This window comes from Bombus impatiens, unplaced genomic scaffold, assembly GCF_000188095.3.
Source record: "Bombus impatiens unplaced genomic scaffold, BIMP_2.2 scf_0377, whole genome shotgun sequence".
In the NCBI taxonomy this organism is placed as follows: Eukaryota; Metazoa; Arthropoda; class Insecta; order Hymenoptera; family Apidae; genus Bombus; species Bombus impatiens.
The window spans coordinates 1281190-1304464 of record NT_176796.1 but is presented as its reverse complement, the minus strand read 5'-3'; the positions used below and the strand labels follow the sequence as shown (position 1 = coordinate 1304464).

The 23275-nt window shown below is 39.7% G+C and overlaps 1 protein-coding gene and 1 long non-coding RNA gene across 3 annotated transcripts in view; one reads left to right on the top strand and one right to left on the bottom strand.

The window, feature by feature from the left end:
• The window catches only part of LOC100743382 (tyramine/octopamine receptor), a 62172-nt gene that overhangs the window by 23957 nt on the left and 14940 nt on the right, over nucleotides 1-23275 (top strand). The window contains exon 2 of one of the 2 annotated variants that reach the window (XM_003489795.4): nucleotides 2144-2318. The gene's annotated coding sequence lies outside the window, so the exon portion shown is untranslated. Of the gene's footprint in view, nucleotides 1-2143; nucleotides 2319-19899; nucleotides 20075-23275 lie in introns of those variants that run through there. The other variant, XM_033320895.1, reaches the window with a different exon arrangement.
• LOC112212908 lies at nucleotides 59-15704 on the bottom strand. The gene is made up of 3 exons (XR_002946766.2): nucleotides 15628-15704; nucleotides 13383-13385; nucleotides 59-68 (listed from the first exon to the last, which is right to left on the bottom strand). It is a non-coding gene; the product is annotated as an uncharacterized LOC112212908 (long non-coding RNA).

Below are 23275 nucleotides of genomic sequence, written 5' to 3'. Positions count from 1 at the left end.
AATACGTGCAACGTCGCATGGGAATTTCCACGAATTCTAGTTTCGTGCGCAATTCGACGAAAAGAGGACTACGGTCTCTCCTCTGGTTTGTAGAAGGATCGGACAGTCGATTTCTCTGTTTATACGGTATTTCTAGTTGTGTGTGTTGGCTTTGTTGATTCGAGCTGCTTCGACGCGGTCTCGTGGCGCATGCAAAAGCGTATCGACGCTCGTTTCGAGGTCCTTCTTAGTGCGCATTCTTCCGGAACTGGGTTAAGACTGGAATTAAATTTTCCGTTTGCGAAGGCGCGACGGCTACGGCGAAATCCTGTTCGTTCGTATCGAAGCCGAAGGAGAAGCGAAATTTCCGAATTACTGGCGTAGAAACGCGGCTGCGCTGCAAAATACCCTCTTTCGCTATCGGAACGTGCTTCCGGCCGACAAACCTGCCACGGTTAATCCGACCAAGATCGGCTAAACTTGACCCTGCGTCGTTCACGGGACTGCGACCAGACGAAATTGAGAATCGACGTTCTCCAGCAACGTAACAGCGACAGAGATTGTATTTTCGACCAATCGCGTGAAGACGCAATCGCGAGGAGAGACGTCAACGGGAGTCGTAAATTCCCGTTACGATTATAATAATCGATACCGCGAGTCGATCGATCCCCTGATTTCCGTTAAGATAATAGGGGTGATTCAGTTAGTATAACACTGTGATTCACAGAATTATAAGGTTTTATTTCCAACACTTAAGTTACACTGTTGAGTAGACATAAATCGTAGATGACACTTTGTCGCACGAAAATAAGGTAGATATGCACAATAGAGCAAGGCTCTTAAAGTTGAATTTAGTATGTTAGTGGACGTAACATTAGAGGATACTTAATAGAGCAAGTGAATGTTCGGTAATCCCGAGAACCGACTTGGATAGTTGATATGAGTTACACTTAGACGTTGACCTTTCCAGCGGTGTAGAAGAAGTAAGTTACAGTGCCGATGCTGTGTCGGAGGAAAGTTAGCGATGGGTGTGTCTAGCGCACTGGACCATCGGATTTGTTCGTGACATTTTGGTCAGGAAAGCGAGGACAGTATACGTTGCTTCTGATTGGATAAACGAAGGTTGGTGGACTAGGAAGGTCTTAGCCCCCTCGATAGAAAGTTGCTAGTAGGAAGTATCGTACTTGAGAAAAACTAACTTTCCATTGTCGAGCCGTAGTAGACAATAGTCTTTAGAAAGTGATTGAGAAAAGGATATTTGTTGGGTCTGAAGGACCTTAGCTGGCAAATTACTGGAATTTGATGAGTCCTTAAGACTATCGAGGGTACGCCGTAAGGATGAGCGGACGTCTGGTGTCCGTCTGGCCCGAGGTTTATGGCCTGGCCAGGTAGAGTGTCGCTCGACGTAACAGAGATTGTCCTTCTTATGCATCCACGAAGGCTTCCTTTTCGCGTTAGAGATACAAGGTGCGATAGTTTTATGGCGATAAAGTTACGATTAGTCGTCGATGGGTGTGTAACTTAAGCGTTGGAATCAGCATTTCGGATTCGGTTAGCAATCAGAGTTGGAAGCAATCAGTTAGTCTGTACTTGGCAATCAAGTAGTATTCAGAGTGGTGTTAGTCGTTAGTTACTGATCAAGCAGGATTAACCGACCTAAGGGGAGTTCGTTAAGGCTTTAAACAAGCCTGGCTGATCGATCGTTTCATAAGTTTTAGCGGTTAAAAGATTTATTTCAATTATTCCTATCGTTCGTTATGTTTCAATTTCGAGATTGAACGTAAAAGATGAGAATGCCTGTCGAAGGAAAGAAGGATCGATGGCCTGGCTTAAATAGAATGTGTATTGGCTGGGAATTAGAAGTGGCGCGATTGGCCCAGCATAAATCACCGCGTGTCATTTATACGTTTATCGAGTCAGTTTTTCTTTTGTTCCGTTGTTAGTTCGATAGAACGCGTAAATCTAGTTGGTCGTCCATTAGTCGGTTACGTTCTCTTCGATCGTTGCACTCCCCCCAACAGAGAAGTTCGATACTACCTAGCTGGTATAATTACAAATACAAGAAAAAAGTACAATTACATCGCCATAGTTAAACCATCGACGATTTTCTTTGCAACGAAGATCGTCCAACGTCTTAATTTAGCTCTGTTTCTTTTCTGCACAGACGATATAGTCTACGATAGAAATTGACGAACCGCTGTGGCTCGACGAGCCAACCGATCGAAGGGCTGATTACCGGAAACTGACGACCAAAAATGTGACGCGCGGCGTGCATACGACGGCCGAGCCTCGAACAGAGAAGACCGGACGACTATTGGCAGCCTGACGTTGGATCGACGGTGAGCGTTATCATCAGCAGTTATCGTATTTTTCTCCCTGCGAAAGTTACAAACTTCGTTAAATTGTCCGTCGTTCCTCTCAAAATATCCTTTTCAACCGGCTTTCCGTTTTTCTATTTTTTATTTACGATTTTCGCATCTAAATTGCTATCGATTCTTTCTATCGAGCGTATTTTATCGTGGCTGATTCGATGATATCGTATATTCCGCGTTATCGGTGTCATCGTTGATACGCGAAAATTCCTACATTTAGTCAGTGGATGGAATCGCACGTGGGTATTTTGGGGGCATTTCATCGACTTTTGCTTGCATTTTTCAAGGAATTTTTCACGAGAAGCATCTGGGGCGAGTATTTATACGCAACAAATGAATATATAACGTGGCAGCGTACGAACGTATTCGCGGTACATATTGGAAATAATAATAATATATTGGAAATACGTGAACCGTACAATTTTAAGTTTCACGATGTTCTTCAAACAGCTTCGTCGCGATCGCCACGCGTACCAAGGTCTTTAAAATAATTTTCCAACCAGCAAATACGCGCCGTTGTTTTGCTTTCGTTACGAGTAGCTGCTTGATGGATTGTGTAATTTATCGCCGATCAGCGTGTCACTGAACCTATAAAATATCGCGACATCTACTTTCTATTAAGCCTGTGGCAAAGGTCATAAATTGTGCGATTCTATTATAACGTCTACGTTCCCCAACCGAGAAAAGGAAATAGAGAGGAAAATTACCGTAAAACAATCATTCCATTGAAAGTTATATCTCTGTTGAATTTCGAACAATTTCAAACCATAGTTCCGCCTCGTTACCTTCCAATTGTTTCAACGAATCGCTTAATGCCATTAAAGTAGTCAAGATGCTTCGAGCCAGAATTCTGGACACGCGACGATAACCAGAAATACTCCGCGTACGTCTTTTTAACGTACGAGTAACGGGAATTGGTGTATCGATAGGAAAGGACGGACACTCGATGATGCTGGTGCATCGCGTGTGTTCAATCCCATGGCTGCAAGTTTTTTAACGAGATGATTAATCACCGGGAGTTATTTCATCTCGTTGCAGCGGAAAACGCAGCCACTAACACGATGAACGTTTCAAACAAAAAAAAATTCGTTTGCTGCCCGGTGTTCGGTTTGAAAAATTCTGCTGTTATCCAGCCGCAACGGTGGTCATTAATCGAAGTTGTAATTGGAGGTTTAATTCGTCACTTGGAGCGTGTATAATGCGGGAGGCACGGGAGCGGTGCATATTGGATGATATAAAACGCGAAACACTCTTCACGGTAACCCCTTTATCCAGCCCATTGTGTAGTCAATCGTTTATCTATGTTTCGCGTACAATACCTTTCTTCTAACACCTCCGTGTCATTTCGATTATCTCGTTTTCGATATTACACAGCTTCCAACGAGTTCTTGAGAGTTGCTTCGGCGAACGTATACGCGTTAACGTTAGAAATGGCAAAGTAAGGAAAACGAGCGATTCGCAATTTCTCGCTGTTCCTCTCTTTACGTTAGTTCCGCTCTTTTATCTTTATATCTGGCACGACGCACTTGTGATCGGTAGCGTAAATATTCAATTGCCAATTAAATTTATAGGAATAATTTACACGCGACAATAAGGTTAATCGGAAGGAGTAACAACAACGAGCCGAAAATTTGTCGAGAGCTTTCAGCTTTCTTGAACGCTAACGATTGATTTCCTCTTGAAATATATATATATATTTTTTGTACAAAGGCTGGACGAAATAGCAGCGGTAACCACACGATCGAGTTTCTCTTAACGTGGCTCGACTAACGGCCTTCGAAAATTTCGGAACAGTCGAAACCGTGACCCGATTCACCGACGGAGTCGATGTAACGTTGAACGTACGAATGCTCTCTCATGTTCGAGTCAATTAAGCTCTATCGATTGCCTCGGCGACAAAGACAAACCCAGGACTGCTCGAACTGCTGCCGGTGGTGCTCTTCGTGGTCCAGGTTCGACGTTTATTGTTACTTTATTAACGGGCCGATCGTTGTCGAATTACGATATCGCCGGTGGAAAATGTAGCCGTGCGGTCGATTGTCCTCGTAAAGATTCCACCTTCGTAAAGGCGTCCATAAGTTTACGCTGGTTTCGATTTGTCTATACCAAATAACAGACGTCTGCTTTAAACAGCGCACGCGATGTGTATAGAGACGTCGACGTCGACGTCGACTTCGAAACAATGGCGATTCGCGAAATGGTTTATCGCGACTGTGACAAATGGCCACCGTATTAATTAGCCGTCAGGATGGCGAATTAGGATTAGAGGAATGGGCGAACCATCCAGAGGATTTGCATCTTAAGTTATAGCAACCTCGAACGAGCACGAAAGAACAGGAAATTAATGTGCTCTACGAGTTTGTAGATCTTTCGATTTGTCGGTTTCCGACAATAGCGACGTGCAAGTTATTCCAGCTATGCAAGATTCAACGTTTAAACAATTCAGTTTTGAATTTTGTACCGAATAGACAAATTTGTTGTATATTGCGAGACACCGTTGGCCTTTGACGTAACAACGAAAAGGTGAGAAAATATCGTGTACCTTTCGGGTGGCGCGAGAGGAAAATATCGAGAACAAGAAAACGATTCGAATAATCCAGTTGTCAATGTACGCGATAGATTTTATTGTTTATTACAACGTTGATCATGAGCTCGATAGATCTTCTTCACATATACAGGATATTACTGAAAATTCTCAACGCGAGAATTGATTGTAATTTTAATAAATATTAAAAAAAATATATATATACAGGATGGTTGATAATTGGTGGTACAAGGGGATGATTCTACGCGAAAAAAGAAGTCGAAAATATAGAATAAAAGTTTTTCGTTTGACGCTTTGTTTTCGAGAAAATCGACTTTGAATTTTCGCTCGGTACGCGTGCACTTTATCGCGTCTCGTTATAACGGATCTCACTGTAGATCGTTGTCTCGATTGACGTTTTTTTTAATTTTTAAATTTTTAAATTTTTAAATTTTCAAATTTTCAAATTTTCAAATTTTCAAATTTTCAAATTTTCAAATTTTCAAATTTTCAAATTTTCAAATTTTCAAATTTTCAAATTTTCAAATTTTCAAATTTTCAAATTTTCAAATTCTCAAATTTTCAAATTCTCAAATTTTCAAATTTTCAAATTTTCAAATTTTCAAATTTTCAAATTTTCAAATTTTCAAATTTTCAAATTTTCAAATTTTCAAATTTTCAAATTTTCAAATTTTCAAATTTTCAAATTTTCAAATTTTCAAATTTTCAAATTTTCAAATTTTCAAATTTTCAAATTTTCAAATTTTCAAATTTTCAAATTTTCAAATTTTCAAATTTTCAAATTTTCAAATTTTCAAATTTTCAAATTTTCAAATTTTCAAATTTTCAAATTTTCAAATTTTCAAATTTTCAAATTTTCAAATTTTCAAATTTTCAAATTTTCAAATTTTCAAATTTTCAAATTTTCAAATTTTCAAATTTTCAAATTTTCAAATTTTCAAATTTTCAAATTTTCAAATTTTCAAATTTTCAAATTTTCAAATTTTCAAATTTTCAAATTTTCAAATTTTCAAATTTTTAAATTTTCAAATTCCTAAATTTTCAAATTTTTAAATTATTAAATTTTTAATTTAAAAAATTTTTAAATTAATTTTTATTCTATATTTTCGACTTCTTTTTTCGCGTAGAATCACCTCCTTTCCGCTTGTACCACCAGTTACCAACCACCCTGTAGATCATTTCGAAATTGTCGGTAATCTTTGGCGAATCGCGCGTCGAATTGCTTGAGCTCGGCTCGATAATCCTGTCTTAACCTACCGGGAACGAACGAACGATGGAATTTAACAAATCTTTTTTTACTATCCGACGAACGTCCACCACATTATAATTCTCGCTACTCGCGAGGACGAAGAACTGCTTTAAGGTCGATCTTTAGCGCGAGCTTTATCGCAAAAAGCAATAAAGAAACCACGAACGGGTCAACGTGCACACCATCTTTCTTCGTTTCGCCTGCTATTTTACTCCTCTTTGTCTATTCGAGGGTCGAGAAAGGCCTCCTCTACGTGTACACGTACGCCTGCTCTGTGAATGGAGCGTATGCGCACCCCTCAAGCCTTGCCCCATTTTTGTCCTCGATGCATTCTAATTCTCGTTTCTGATTCCCTTCTTCATCTTCCGTTTTTGATTCGTCGACTTTTCATTTTCCCGCGAGACGCCGCTTATCTGATTTAATATCCTTTTCCTTGGGATTAAACTCGAAGAAGTAATAGGGGGAGGAGGAGGAGGAGGAGGAGGAGGAGGAGGAGGAAAGAAGAAGAGAAGGAAAAGGAGCCTGGTATAGGACGGTACGATGGGGATAAATTGAGTTTTTAAAGAAAATATGTGTATAAGATCAGGCAGGTCGGGGGTCGTTCCGACGAAGAAAGTGACGACGGATCGCTTCCGCGTAAACGTCCTTTCACAATACACGCCGTTCGACTGGTATTATTTTTCAATAAAATCGATGGCATCGTATCAATCTTCTTAGAAACTGAATCGTCGACAAACGAGATGGTTTCTGGTTGACGGCAAGCGGCGACTCTGCCGCGGTATCGCTGCTATTTCTTCCTCGTCTTCTCTTCTCGTGATTTTGCGTGGTAAGAGAAAAGAAGAGAAAAAAGAAATAGAATGCTCATAATAGACATAACACAAGGGAGAAGCCACTCCTAGGAGATCAGTGTATTAAAGCCTGCGCAGTGTAACTGGCAAAGCTTCTTCCATTCTCCCGCGGATTCTTCCTCCATGCAGCCTGGTTATTTGGAAAACGTATCGTCTCTGGTCGACGAGACGCGGCAAATTTCTTTGCGTTTCGCTTAATATCGAAAGGCAGACCGATTTGTAAGTCAGATCGCAGCGAGACGGAACTCTGACCGAGACGTAAGCGACGTAGAGACACACAGATAACGAGTTGCTGTGTATACACGGTCTTTGTAAACGTATCGACCTGTATAATAAAATACGGAAGAGGAAGTCATCTTCTTGACGAAAGTAACGAGTACGTTTAAATGGAAGTGCAAAAGAATAAAGAGTACAGACTCGAAACACGAAAGTACCATTTTTCCATCTTTCTCGGCCTGCCGTAAAAAATTCGCGTGCGTTGGACGAGTCGCGGGCGAAGAATACACAATTCGCCTGCACTGTCGGCGAGTGTTTTCACGGGCGAGAGAGTACGAGCAATGCTAGCGTTGGTTGTTCCGGCGTCGCGTAATTGTAAAAGGAGAAACCGGTGTCGCGAAGAAGAAGAAAAGAAAAGATTATGGTTCGCGTCGCGGCGTGTAACGTTTTGCCCGCGTATCCTTCGAACGTAACGTTTCATAAAAGTCACGTCGCTAGAAAATTCACGAAGTACGATGCTCCTTCCGTCCGTAAAGACCCAAGAACTCCAACTGTCATTGTACGCGACTGTTTCGTTCGTTTCGTCGTTCGTGCGTCACTTTATGACTTACGCCATATAAACAGGCGTCAAGGTAAACGAGCCGATGATATTCCTTTCTTTCGATTATTCGATTATAAGTAAAGGAATACGGGATTTTCTAGCATTTTTCCTATATCTCTGGTCGTTGATAAATTTCTTGACTTTGAGGAAGAAACAAAAGAATTATTCATACGCGTGATTTTATTTGAATCTCTTGGGAGAATTTGTTAGAACATTTGCGTCTCGTTTTTAACCAGAAAATTAAGCAATTTCGAGTAATTTTTTCAGAAAATCAAGGTAACACGTAGCGATAAAAGTTATCGGATGATATTCTACAAACTTGCAGCAGCTATCAAGAATTCTTTTTGCATTTTTTTAGAACACAGAAACCTAGAAAAAGACCGCATGAACTCGAACAACCCAGTATGCAAACGACGTCAGGAAAAATAAGGTTGCAGACAGATGGTTAGAAGTCTCTTCGTTTATTAAAAAAAGCAAGATTCAAGTGCGGAAATTGGAAGCCCGTAACAGATTTAACTTTAGATGTTTTGTAATCCATGCTACACGTTTCTTGTTTCTACGGCGATTGAAAATTGTTATCCCATAAGCCACTTAAATTATCATTAAACGAACGTAGAAGTGCGTGACAAGTTAATTTATACAAATTACACGGAACTAAGTTTATACTGAAATACTTTTCTCGGTGGAAGAACGTTCGTGTAATAATCCGACGACCGTTGATTGCCGGAAGTAAGACGGTAATTTGAAAGTTGTTGGAAAGTTTCTGTACATTTCCGATAACGAAATTTATCGCGACTGCGTGCGGAAAGAGAGCGCAGGAAAGCGAGTCTAGCCGATTCCTTAGGAGATTTAGGAAAACTTTTCCGCGGTACAGATGGACCGTTCGAACTGGAAACCGGCATTTCGTGGAAACTCGAATCTCACAGTTCGTTCGTTCGCGCAAAATCAGATTCTCAGTAACGTTAAATCGTCCTCCTCGACGTTGTTTCCGGGCTTCTTCGTCTCGTCCCGATACTTCGTCATGGTCAAAGGAAGATTCGATCGTGACTTTTCTTCCTCTTTAGTCGAACAGTTAGGTTTTTCGAGAGATAACATGGAAAAAAGATGATGGAGAATGGCAATGAAACACGGGGGTTTTGTTCGTCTCGAGCAACGAAAATGTCAGAGCCAAGTTGTCAGTGTTCGATCCAACGATCGTCCTTGATTCTTTCCTACTTTTCTCGGGGGACTCATTAAGCCAGTTTCGCTTTGCACGCGAGTTGCTCGCTTTAGATTATGCGATAATTAGCAAACTGGCCGAGTCCAGTACGGGTTTTCACACGAGCATGCAAACAGCTGCGATAGATTATGTAAGCGTTATCTAAAATTACGTTAAACAACGGTGTCAATCGCGCATGAATTTTTATAGCGATTTCGTTCACGGGTCGAGAGCTGCAACACCTATAAAGGATGTTTTAAGATCATCGGAAAGATTTGTCGGAATGATTTATTACGTGTTACGTTATATCGTAACCGAAGCATAGCGTCAAAGTTCCTGTCTTGTTAATCAACTAATTTCCCTAAGTAATTCTCGTTCGACGTATTCAAACGTTCTTCGATGAACCCTCCGAGGGTTTGATCGATTCAGGTCGAATATTACTTCTTCGTCTAAATAATTTACAAATTAATCTTAATCTAAATATTCGAATAGAGCGCAATCTCGTTACCAGCGGGAAAAGAAATTTTCGAGAGACTAACAATAAGAAATCTTTCTCTTTTCAGCCTTGAACCTTGCGATTAGTATTTTATCTCGATGGACAAGGATTCGAGTTAAACGAAACCGTATCAGCTTCACCGTGTTAATTAAATCGATAGTCGAAGAAATTTTTCTTCCTCTTTTTTCTATAAACGAAACGTTTTTCGTTATAAATCGTGGGCTTCGAGTTACGTTTAACGGAAAGCTCGGGATTCGCAATTATCCCTTTAGTGGGACGTTTATTGCTAGGCAAGAAACTGGCCGGAATTTGAAAAGTTTCGAGCAGTCCTTGAAAATTTCTAGCCCCTTTATCGTGCTCGGAGGTTGTGTGACCCTCAAGGAACAAGGGAGTACGTTCAAAAGTGCATGAATGCAGAAACATACTTGGCCGCGTCACGCCATGCCATGCCATATCACGCCAAGTTACGTGAAATGGAATGCTTTGATTACGCGAGCTTATCTCACGCCTCACGGACCTTTCGCTATTAAGGCTACACACTGCAACATCGCACGAGTCGCAGCATAATTAACGTATTACATAATTGTCATCCTTTGAAGAACATCAAAGATCATGGAGACTAGACAGGAGAAAGACACAAACGACACATTGAGGATGCACAGTGGAGCGCGCGTTTAAAATAAACGTCGATCATCAAGCTACAAAACAACACGAAACAACGTCGTTCGCAAACCATATCGAGCAACTCTGTAAATTAGAAAGATGATTAACGAGCTTGCGAAGATGAAATAAGAAATAGGGATGATAGAGATAAAAATGATATAGATATTAGAAATAATTCTGGAATTTCTTCTTTTCAAATTTATTACTATTTATATCGTGTTCTCGTGATAAGTCAATTTACGGAAATAGGTAATCCGTTTTCTTGGAAATTCAATATTCGCGCGAATAATGAAATCGAGATTTTGACGAAAAGTGGAATTGATCGATTTCACTTCCAAGATTCTCGGGTATTACAGGGACGCGTTTCTTACGAAACGAGAATTATACGTACGGAATTTTTGATTTTCTCGATATTCTTGAAAACTTCTCCACTTTTCTACTTCAAACATTCTATTTCAAACATTTTTCGACACGGTCTTTCGCCCTAATGTCTTTAAAAAGCACACAGAATAAAATTACCCTCTATAAGACCGTAATAAAACCTGTCTGGACATACGGAATCCAACTATGGGGAACAGCAAGTAATTCCACCATTGAAATACTTCAACGCGTCCAATCGAAAACGCTAAGATCCATTATAAATGCAGCTTGGTATGTCACCAACGAACTAATACATCGCGACCTCAAGATACCCACAGTCAAAGAGGAAATAGCAAAATATAGCGACAGATATGGCAAAAGAGTCAACAAACATCGAAACCCTCTAATTACTGGATAACTTGATACGACGGACCAGATTCGCAGGAGAGATCCGTGAAGAGACACTACCCGCTAGACCTAAACGCTACATTTAATTAGATATCTAAATTAATTAATATTTACTTATTTATAATACTTATAAATTATACTTGTCCATAATAAGTATTAACTTATTATAAATATTTAGCCGTGTCACTGCGCCACGCCAGAAAAAATTACTGAAAATTCTCAATGAATTAATTGTAAATAATGATAAACAAAAAAAAATGTGTTTAAAAAGTTACGCTTCGTTTGCTATCTCTTTCATTAGAGCAAAAATCGTTTCAATGATATAAAGGTAGACGTGAAATTCAGTATACTTGGTATAAGCGATATAGGGAGACCGTAAAATAGTAATAGTAAAAATTTCGATCCTCGAAACATGTAAACCGTAACTCCGAACCGATTTTACGACGTCGGTATATCGCTCTCGCGGACCATAACAGAACGGATTTGTCTGACCTGGGTTACCAATTTTGTGCAGAAGGTTTCTCCTGCACGAACGTGCTGCTTTTCCCATGTTTAGCAACCGCGTGTTTTATGTCTGACTGTCCCTATTAAATCCACGAGGTCGTAAGGACCTGAACTTTAGGTTCAGAACGACCTGCAGGGCATCTCACTGTTTTTGGTGCAGGGTTACTCGAAAATGGTAACAGTATTTGCAGATTCCCCGTACGTATCTGTTTGTAAATGGTAGGACATTTCCAGATAGTGAGATTATTCTCGCAACGATTAGGAAGCTATTGCAAAATTATTATCTGATTTGAATCTTATGGAAAGATGCATAGAAATGATGGAATCTTACGGAAATCAAATAAGGGATTCATAGGTTCGACGTTATAATAAAAATCTCATTTTTATTTACGATAACTTTAACCAATTCTCGCTATTATTGATTTAATGAAATATTATACGTAGCGGCACACGAGCTACACGGCAATTCGAATCATGTTGTTATTTTACCTCGGAGTATCAACATCGTTAGGACACACATAATCTAATAATAAATAAATTCCAGGCAAAACAATGTTGCCGCTACGTGCAACCGTCGAACAAAGTCAAATTTCAATTTTCCGATACTCCCCCGACCATTATAAATAAACGAACGCGATCGTAAGGTGAACAATTTTTCAATCTCGGTCTCGAGCGATTTTATTAGCGATCGATACACAGTCTTTGGCGAATCAGTTAGTACTGAGCGTCTTAGCGAGCATTCTCTTGTATTTATTAATTATCCGTTTTTTCGCGTGATATACAGGGTGGTTGGTAACTGGTGGTACAGGCGGAAAGGGGCTGATTCTACGCGAAAAAAGAAGTCGAAAATATAGAATAAAAATTTAAAAATTTTTTAAATTAAAAATTTAAAAATTTAAAAATTTGAAAATTTGAAAATTTGAAAATTTGAAAATTTGAAAATTTGAAAATTTGAAAATTTGAAAATTTGAAAATTTGAAAATTTGAAAATTTGAAAATTTGAAAATTTGAAAATTTGAAAATTTGAAAATTTGAAAATTTGAAAATTTGAAAATTTGAAAATTTGAAAATTTGAAAATTTGAAAATTTGAAAATTTGAAAATTTGAAAATTTGAAAATTTGAAAATTTGAAAATTTGAAAATTTGAAAATTTGAAAATTTGAAAATTTGAAAATTTGAAAATTTGAAAATTTGAAAATTTGAAAATTTGAAAATTTGAAAATTTGAAAATTTGAAAATTTGAAAATTTGAAAATTTGAAAATTTGAAAATTTGAAAATTTGAAAATTTGAAAATTTGAAAATTTGAAAATTTGAAAATTTGAAAATTTGAAAATTTGAAAATTTGAAAATTTGAAAATTTGAAAATTTGAAAATTTGAAAATTTAAAAATTTAAAAATTTAAAAATTAAAAAAATTAAAAAATAACGTCAATCGAGACAACGATCTACAGTGAGATCCGTTATAACGTACCGCACGCGTACCGAGCGAAAATTCACAGTCGATTTTCTCGGAAACAAAGCCTCGAACGAAAAATTTTTATTCTATATTTTCGACTTCTTTTTTCGCGTAGAATCACCCCCTTTCCGCTTGTACCACCAGTTACCAACCACCCTGTATATTTGACGGTTTCAACATCGAGTTATCTCGTCGTTTAAACCACACGATTCAACCACTATCCTCTGAAAATATTATTAATTTTTCTATCGTATTCGTTCTTAACTAATTCCACATTTTGGTTGAAATTTTAGGTGAGTTTTCCGAGTGTTGCAGCTGTTTCAAACGAAGCTTTTCGATGAGATTTAAATTTAAGGAATTGCGAGGACAAATACGTATAATTCTCAATTCATTATACTTCTCTCGTTATTTAGAGAAACAGCTTTTACTGATTATCATATAATCGTCTCGGCTAACTGCAAAATCATGGCCGGTTAATCGTTTAAACAGACTGTCACCCCTCGTACGAAACTAAACGTTGTGCGAAATTTACACGGAATTAAAAAATTGTGCGGAATTTGCAGGAAACGTATGAACGGGAGTGTACACAGCTACAAAACTGCTAAATCTCGCTTTACTATCTCCAAACAGTTATTTCTATTCTGAATTTTGAAAATATTCCCCGAATATTGTTTCCACGCGACGAATCATGAATTTCTGCTGAATCTCCACTTCGTCGCCTTGTTTCCTATGATTTACATTTGTCATTGGATTCTTCGCGAGTTAGAGAAAGATCCTGTGACGATGAAAGTCTCGTAACTTTGGCAAAGTGCAGAATACAAGATCGCCAGTGTATCGAAACACGAAAGTTCATTTTTGCGACTCTGCGTGATAAGACCAGGACGTCTGAACATCTGTGTCTCGCGACAGGGAATTGCGGTTGTTTTGCGCAGTTTATAATGTCCGTCAGAAGTTTGGAAGGATGTTTCAGCTGCTGGCTACGTGATTTACCGTACTTTTAACAAATTCCGCGTGTCACCTCCGCAACCAACTTTTACCCGTAGATAGCGCGGAGAGAGAGGAAGAGAGAAAAAGAGAGAGAGAGAGAGAGAGAGAGGAATTCACGATGGCGTTGTACATCTGCCAAGACATCTTGATTCGAGCACATAAATAGTAAAAATCTTGTTACCTCGTAGCGCTGGTAATAACGGGACGTTCCATAATTTTTTAGGAGCGCGTATCCCTCTCCCTAAAAGAGAGACGGAACGTTTCTGGAGGAAAAACCGAGGAAAACAGAGGGGTACCGAATAAACAGAAAGTTTTTCTTTTTTTCCTCGCTTCGGAGGAAATGAATTCCAAACGATTCGATGAAAATCGCCGACTGTTTCGAACGAGTCGGCTAAACAGAGAGACCAGATTCGGCTCAGCCACTACTCACTCTTTAAAATTCGTCCCCGTAGTTTCCTCGTTACTTCCTCCGGACACTCATTATCGAGTCAATCGTAGACACGAGCATAGAGATAGTTTGGAAGTTTGTCACTCGAACAGATTATGCCAATGCAACGACGTTAGAAACAACGTTTCGCCCGCTTAGGACGCACTGTTGCGATTAACTGGATTATTTTCTTTCTCATTCTCTTCGTCTATCGCACTCCCTTTCCCTGGTTTTCCATGGCAAATACCACGATGGGTTCATCATTATGAACGAACAAGTATATTTGTTTCAGGGCGATAAATCAACGCCAGTACCGCGCTACCGTCCGCAATGTTTAATTGGCTACGCTCTCGTTGTAATTTGTTAAATAGTTGTACGGCTGTAAAAGACTTTCGAAAGCTAGCGTTCGGTATCATCCTGCGTTGTTCCGCGCGATCGATGGAAAACCACGATCGATCGATCTAACATGGCAATCATAACGTTTCGTTTACGTTTACATTGATGTCGCGCAGTAAGCGTAGCCGAGAAAGGTAGTATAGTATCGTAAATTCATAGCCAAATTCTGAAAGCTTACGCACCTTCCACTTTGCTTCTAACTGGAAGTCGTTATTGTTGCACGCGAGGTTGTGTTCGTAATCGCGTTCGCGTTTCGCAGATTGATATTTGGTCTGGGATAGGGAACGAGAGTAATAGCTGCTTTAGTTCTGATTGCAAGGATTATGCAAAGAGGATTTAATGGTCGTTTAGATGAATTAATTGAAGGGTTCAGGGAGCATGTGATACAGATGAGAAAATCTTGAATTTCAGCAACTGCGTGTTAAGTCGAATACTCGGAGGACGTTTCTGACGGTTCTCTACATTGGAACTTTGAAAATTTATAATATTCGCTAAATTCAATTCACTAAATAAACGCGCATGTTATACTGGCTATACGAATATTCGCACACTGCTACATTTATTGTAGCATTTACGTAATAATTAATCGGATCAAGGTATTTTTGTATCGTTTCGTAGTAGATACTGTAGTATCGGAAATAAGATATCGTTATCGATTTATTTACAATAAATGGATTGTACAGATGTTGATTAAACAGAAGAACGATGCTTGTTTAACGTGAACTAATCACAATAACGTGCCATAATCTAGACAACTCAATAGTTAATTCGCAACTCTCGTCACAACGGATCAAACGCTCTCTCACGCGGATCACACTCTCGCGACAACGCTAGTGTCACGTAAAGTTGAGGATTGGATGATAAAATAAAATAGCTGGGCCGTAACACAACTATCAATTTTCCCTTTATTAAACTTTATTACGAATTCAGCAATCGCAATGGAATATACACTGAATCAACATACATAAATCACAATACTTATGTAAAACCTAGTTACACTGATACGCTAAGTACGCGACCGGTCTAAGGGTAGAAACTGGGTAAAAGGTGTCGACTATTCCAAAGACAGAGACTGAGTGAAGTTTTACTGACAATCCTGTGTCTGGGGAAAGCTAAGGATGGGTGTGTCTAAGGACACGGGACCATCGGATTTGTTGATGACAATTTTGGTTAGGAAAATGAGGGCACTAGACACCGCTTCCGATTGGATAATAAGAAGGTTAGTGGAACAGCAAGGGTTTTAGCCGCCTTCGAGAGAAAATTGCCAACGGAAGATACCAAACGCGAGGAAAACTAACTTTCCCGTGTCAATCAGTAGCAAACAATAAATGTAAAGGAAACCTGAAACAAAAGATCCGCGGGTACCAACCGCCAACACTACTACGACGACAACGAGTCTGTCTGTCTCGCTAACGATCGAATATACGATGTCACGGTACAAATACCGCACCTAGCGAGGCTCCGTCTACGTCTAAGGCAGGGACTACCTGGCATAGCCTTACCGACGAGTCCACCGGTTGTCCCGGGACGAAACGCGAATTCTCTTTTCACCTGGCAGCAACTACACTTCCTACAGATACTTGTTTGGTCTTGAAGGACCTTAACTATGAAAATGTCAAGATTTATTGGTGGTAGTCCTTAATTAAGACTATTGAGGACACGCAGTAAGGATGCGTAGACATCTACATGCTATCTTGCCCTCGGTGTGTGGCCTGGTCACTGTTGTGCATTGAGATTTGCTTGATGTTACACTAGCAACACTATCTCGACGACGCAACTCGCACTCTCTGACTTCTCGATTCGCACTCTCTCGCTTCTCCACCGACACTGCCTGTTCCAGCATCCCTTTGTCTTTTCTTAGACCCTCAAACACTCGTGGCCAGGTCACGTGGGCCTTTTCTACGAAACTATTGAATCGAAGGACCGACCACACGTTGATGGGCCTGACGGCGCTTCGGCTCTCGCGACATTGTTTATGGTTTACCCGATATCTCGTAGGCCTTTTTGTCCACGATACTACAATACTTTTACGTAATTACAAAACAATTATATTATGAAAATTAACGTTAGAATCTAATAAAAGAACCGTATTTATCTGATTAAAAAAGAAAAAGATAAAATCGTATCGCTTTTCCATCGAACTTGTCAATCGGTACAATGGTCATGTAGGAAATAATAAACAAGATTTATCGGTTTGAAACAACGTTCGCAATGGAGAGACAGTTCGTTCTCTACGTTAAGTAAAATTAAGGAAACTCGATTGCTGGAAGCTTGGAGAACGTCGCAACTGATGGAGCCAATATATGTCGGATGATTTATAATTGTCTGCGATCTGCATCCCTCTCGTGATTCATTATTCATTATGTTGCCAGCTATATTTCGCATTGCTGTCGAAAACTTCTCGCGTAACAATTGTTATCGTCGACTAGGATCAAGCATAATAGCTGCTCGTGCAATTCATTCGCCGAATATACGACCGATGTTTGCGCAATAGATAAAAATTCAGACGAGCTTCGAACATTCCGATTTCCTACTATGCGATACATTTCCATGCTAATTCCACCAATTTCGCATTGTATTATTCATTATATGCAGAACGTGCCCTACCACCCGAAAATACTATCGAACGAAATAGTATACCGTTATTCCAACAAAATGTTTCCATACAGGACCTGTTTTCCGCTAGTTTTCCACGAACTTGCGTTTAGCCTTGATTACGATCTGCATCGTTATCGTTATGAATCGTTGCAACGAATCGTTCCCATCGTTCGTGCTCTTACTTTCATCGTTTCCATTATTTCTGCATACAACCGACAACGATTTCATCGGATCTTACGAAAATCCACGACCCGTCGAAGGCTTTAACCCTTAACACTCCTACGTCGAGTGTGAGTCGACATCAGCTTTTTATCTCAGCAGCTCCTTTGTCGAATCCCACTCGACATTCTTTCAGTCCTACCTTTTCCTGTGAAACGCGCGAGAGAAAACCAGGATTGCATGCTGGAAGTTGTTTTAAGATATATCATACTGGACTACTTGATACGTCGGACCAGATCCGCAGGCTGAAGAGACACTAGACCTAAACGCTAGATTCAATTAGTTATCTAAATTAATTGATATTTACTTATTTATAATACTTATAAATTATACTTATCTATAATAAGTATTAACTTATTATAAATATTTAGCCATGTCACTGCGCCACGCCAGAAAAATTACTGAAAATTCTCAATACGAGAATTGATTGTAAATTTTAATAAATTAAAGAAAAAAAGATATATCATACGCTTAAGAATTACAAAATACAACAGTAGTGTGAATAAAATTGGTATTTCAGCGAATTCGTTTCTTCCTTTATTCGTTTAAATTGTCTCGTTTCTTAGCTAAAGTAAAATAAAACACTTAAAAGCGTTGCGAGCTGCTGGTAACGAAATTGAAATAAAATTCAGAGTGCGAAGGGTTAAGATCGACGATAAAACGAGAAGTTGACCGAGCGAGCTTCGCGAATGGATCTTTCGTTCGGTTGGCGATCGATTCGTAGCTGAAGAAGCAAGATGCCGAGTAAGAGTGATGTTAGCGGTTGTCCGCGGAAATTGAAAATGGAAGGAATCGGCGATGCGCGGTGGGTGAACGAGAAAATGATCGTGAGAAAGTTTTAGTTGTCAAAGCTCCTCTTTAATCCCGGGATAATTGCACCTTCCGGGGACGACTTGCTCTATGAGACGCCACGTTGGATGCGTAACACTCCATCAAAGTTCTTAGGACGACCGACTGTATTGAAATCGCATTGTCCGGGGATCTTCCTATTAATCCTATAGAATCTGTGAAATTTCGAGAGAAAGAAAGATCGAGAAACGTCCGGCTGCTATCGCGAAAATGAAGTAAGACGTTAAGAGATGGAAGCATATCGGACGATAGAAGGAAATTCTTCCAAGTGCCTCGCCATTCTGACCGAGAAGTTACCGCAGACATCGTAGAATTTTTCTTTCCAGAAATTAACCTCCTCAAAAATTGGACAATTCGTCGCGATATTCCAGAGCCTAGTCGAAGGCTCGAATTACTATAATCGCTAGTTACATGTTAGAAACACGTGGTAACGATTTGTAACAACATGTTATTCGACATGTGAAGCAAATGGAAAGTTAACACGGAACGCGTTATACTCAGAGACGATTCTTTTCGTTTGAAAACACCGAAAAACAACGAAGTGGCACCGTTTCGTGAATTTAATTCGCTTAATTTCATCGTTCGATCCTCTGACGAAAATGCCGATAAAAACTAACTGGATTCGTTCGGTTTGAGAAGAAACCGTTTATAGCCACATATTTTCGACGAAGAGCCGCGTTATCGGCTGAAATTGAACGCGCGTCTGCACGGGCCAATTTTTGAACTCGTTCTGGGGTCATTTTCACCCTTTCTATTCTCATGGTTTTCTCTATTTCGCGAGTCGTAGCGCGTTCGAGCGGAACCTTTGGGACAGAAAAGTTTCTCTTCCGTCGACTTAATTAACATTTCGCGCGTCATAAATGTCGGGCGACGAAGAACGTCTGGTTCCATCGGGACTCGCTGAAATTTTCCGCAACCAACGTTTTCTTGACATCGGTGAATTTTTCCTTTGGCCCGTTCGATCTCGACTGTAGCGAACATCCTTAAAATACTTTGAATCTTGTTTTAGATTCTAGGCTCGTTTTCGTGCAGGTTCGTAAGGGGAATTTAAAGGAAAGATCGATACGTGGCCGAATTATCCGCGACCATTAAACTACATTAAACTCTACGTTATTAGTTAGTGTGATTCTTTTAACGTAGACAAATAAACGTTTTGCATAATTTATTCATAAAAGTTTACCACGAACGTTTTCTGCATTACGGTGGAATATTCGTATTTATGTTTAATTCATGGACCGTTTTGTTCGATCAACTTCAACGAGTCTTCCGTCAATAACCTTCCTGCGTTAAATTCGCGTTAAATCGTCTAGGAATTCGAAACACACTGGTCAAATATTGGAACAGTAACAAACGAGCTTTAACGCGTAGTAGATCGTTCAATTATTCCGTATTATGATAGCGGTGTGTTGGTCGAGCTGCTTTCAAGGAGAGTCTAATTTAGACGTGCAGCTTTGAACGAAGCAATTAAGTGGATTAAAGACTGAGCGAAACGGCGATTATTTTATTACAGTTAGATTAACCGGACACGAACGGACAGATAACGAGGAAAATCTTTCGCGAACATCGTGAAAACGGGATTTCTCGAGTCCCGACGAATTTGCCTTCTCGTTTATCACGAAAGTTGCGTTCAGAATGTACCTCCGTGGCAAAATAAGAACATCGATCAGTGAGAAAACAAGGACGAGTCCGATAATCGAGCAAAGGCAATCTTACAACTATCGTTGGTTCTTCTACTTGTAATTCGAATCAACTCGATCGAATCTTCTTGCGTAAATGGTTCGACACGATTTCCTCGTTGATGTAACAACCCATGAAAACGGCAGGTGAAATCGGAACTATTCTCGATTAAATAACTTCGGAGAGTGCTATATGTGCGGCTTAATTACTCGCAGAGAATCACGAATTAAACGCAATCACACGCATGGAAAGTTTGCAGCGGTATCGTGCTTGATAATCTGATATCTATTAACGCTTCAATTACCATATTCGGGATTGCATTTACCCAATCGGTAAACAAGTAATAGTGGCAGACACGCGATCCATCCTTTGATTCGAAGCTGTGCTCGCGAATCAAGTTTCCCTTGACGTGTCGTGTTTGCTTGTTGTTAACGCTCACATTTATGCATGTCGATCTATTAACAATCGAACGATATAGTTTCGCATAACGTTATGGATGCTTGCTTCGATATCTTTGACTCTCATACGATCGTAGAATACACATGGAAGAACCACTAACGACAGAAATACGAAGTGAGTGTTTCATCCTTCTTTCATAATCGTGACATGTAAAAGCAGAATTTGATCGTGTAAATCGATCGAGAGATAATTGAAAATGAAACGTTGCGTGGACGCAATGTTGTCTTTGGATTGATACAGCTTTTAGGTAGCCTCGGTAGATAATGTTTATTCGAAGAAAATAATATTGTATTTCTGCGAATTCTGAAAGACAAAACCATCGAAAGAAATACGAAGTGAATCTTTCATCCTTCTTTGATAGTCATAATTGTTGAGAATTTTGGGTCTTAATTGCCGAAATAATGGTACAGGAACATTAAGTTTACACTTAGAATTTATATGAAAGTAGTTATACATTTATTTGATAAACGATTTCAAAGATATTCATCGATACGCACTTGCACGCGTCTCAACATTTTCTTTGTCTCACCATCTTCCATACCAGACTGTTAACCGAACAGTTTACGTTCTTTTGTTCTCGAGACGCCGCACACGCACACACATCCACACATTCACATTCACATACGCGGGTCACTACTACGCTGCTAATCTAGCGTAGCACACTAAATTATACATATCTCAATAATAATATTAGAAAACAGAATTTGATCGCGTAAATCGATCGACAGATAATTGAAAATGAAACGTTGCGTGGACGCAATGTTGTCTTTCGATAGATTGATACAGTTTCTAGGTAGCCTTGGTAGATAATGTTTATTCAAAGAAAATAATATTGTATACTAATATTTAATCGACGCAGCAATATTCGTAATTGTCGAACTCGTGCTGCGAATTTCGAAAGACAAAACTATCGATTTTTTCACGATTTTTATCTCAGCGCGCGTGACACGAAATCCCACGAATCCTCGAGTTTATGTTTCGTCTGGTCTGTGGTTTTATCCTGGTGGTAATATCAACGGTGAAGCGGGGCTATCGTTTCGGAAAGGTTACTCTTTTTCTACCTACTTTTGAGAAAGAGTCGCAGTGGCACCTTTTAGAAGAAAATTATTAAAAACCACGGATCCTTGTTCCCTTTTCTTGCACGCCTCCTGTTTCTAGGAAACTTGGCTGATCTCGCGTAATGGAACAAACAAGCGAATGCCTTGGTGAAAATGCGTTCGCGCGTTATTCTCTTCTGACAAAAGCTGACGAGAGATGAAGAGAAAAAGGAAAAGTACTATCCATCGTTGTGTCTCTATCGTATATCCTCGCGTTTCAAAATAATTTGACATTATTATCGTCATAAAGGGGTAACAATTTTAGCCGAACAAATGATTACATATGCATGGTATGCACACGTAGCATTATACTCGAGCCAACGAACTTTATCAACTGTTTTAATTCGTGGCAAAAACAGTGTTTTATATTCATCGGTGTAACGAGAGCGAGGACGAAATATGCTCGAATATTCTCTGTATGATTAATTTTGATTTATAAGCATAACTGGAATGAAAATTTGCATTAAGTTATGAATAGAAATCTCTCTCTTTCTCTTGTTTGGAGCAATGATTAAACAATGGAATAATAATGAAATCGAGTAAAAATCTCTGCAATACCAATATTATCGGTATCATCGATTAAACTTTAATCGCTGGCGAATTAAATCGTAACGAAATTTATATTTGAACTCGACCAAGCCAATTATTCGCGCTTGCTCGAACGCTTATTTTCGCTTTCTTGCGTGCTGTTAAACCGAGGGACATCCAATTTTTCGATTACGACTCGATCTACAGGGATCGACCAGCTTTTACCAACGGTGAAACAGCTTTTGCCGGAAATAATGAGTTTGCATGCAGATTATGATGCTCGTGACGCAACGTAACGATTCAAACGAGGTTACACGTGGACGTTCCGCGTTCGTGTTACCGTAGTGGTCTAGGCAGTTACGAGCCGTCCGAACCATTTACATCGGAAGTACAGCGAGACGGTAAATTAGCGGGAAATCTAAAGTCGCGCGCGCGGTATTGGCGGATTACACGTGGAACGTGAGGGCACTGCTAATGGAACCGCCCTCGTCGAAACTTTGTCGGCTCCCTGGCCAAAGTAAATTACGATCGGGTCCCACAGAAAGCCGTTTCGTTCAAACACTCACGTGGTTTGCGTGTACCGCGTGTACCGCGTGTTCAGGTAGCAGCGTACTGCGTTCACGGCTGCATAGATCGTTCTTATAGATTCGCGAATCCACATCCGATTTTATCGCCGAGCTATTACGAGTGAACCGTAGGAGAACGTTATATATAGGGAGTTTTGATAGGGAGCTTCGGGAGATAGGCAAGGTGTAACGCTTTCACCGGGACTCCACGCAAAGATGCTAGTAACTGGGTTATGTACCGTGATAAAATATTAATAAACCTTGGGAGTTATAGTAGTCAAAGTATTCGAGATAGCGAAGGTAACGCGGAACACGGCAACTCTCGCTCGAATTCCAATTCTGCCGGCAGAATTATTTAGGAATATACGTCAGAGAATCGTTTGGAGCAAGGTGGAAAGCGAGGGGAAAGCATCGTAAGCGGTAAGGCTACGTTCGAATCAAATCGATCGAGCCGTTGCTCGAATTTGAACTTTTTCTCACGAGGATGATTTAGAAGTGTACGGGTGAGAAAACTGTTCGGAATAATGACACGAAACAAGGAGAAAGTAGAAGTTTGGACGTGGAAGCAGTAGACGCT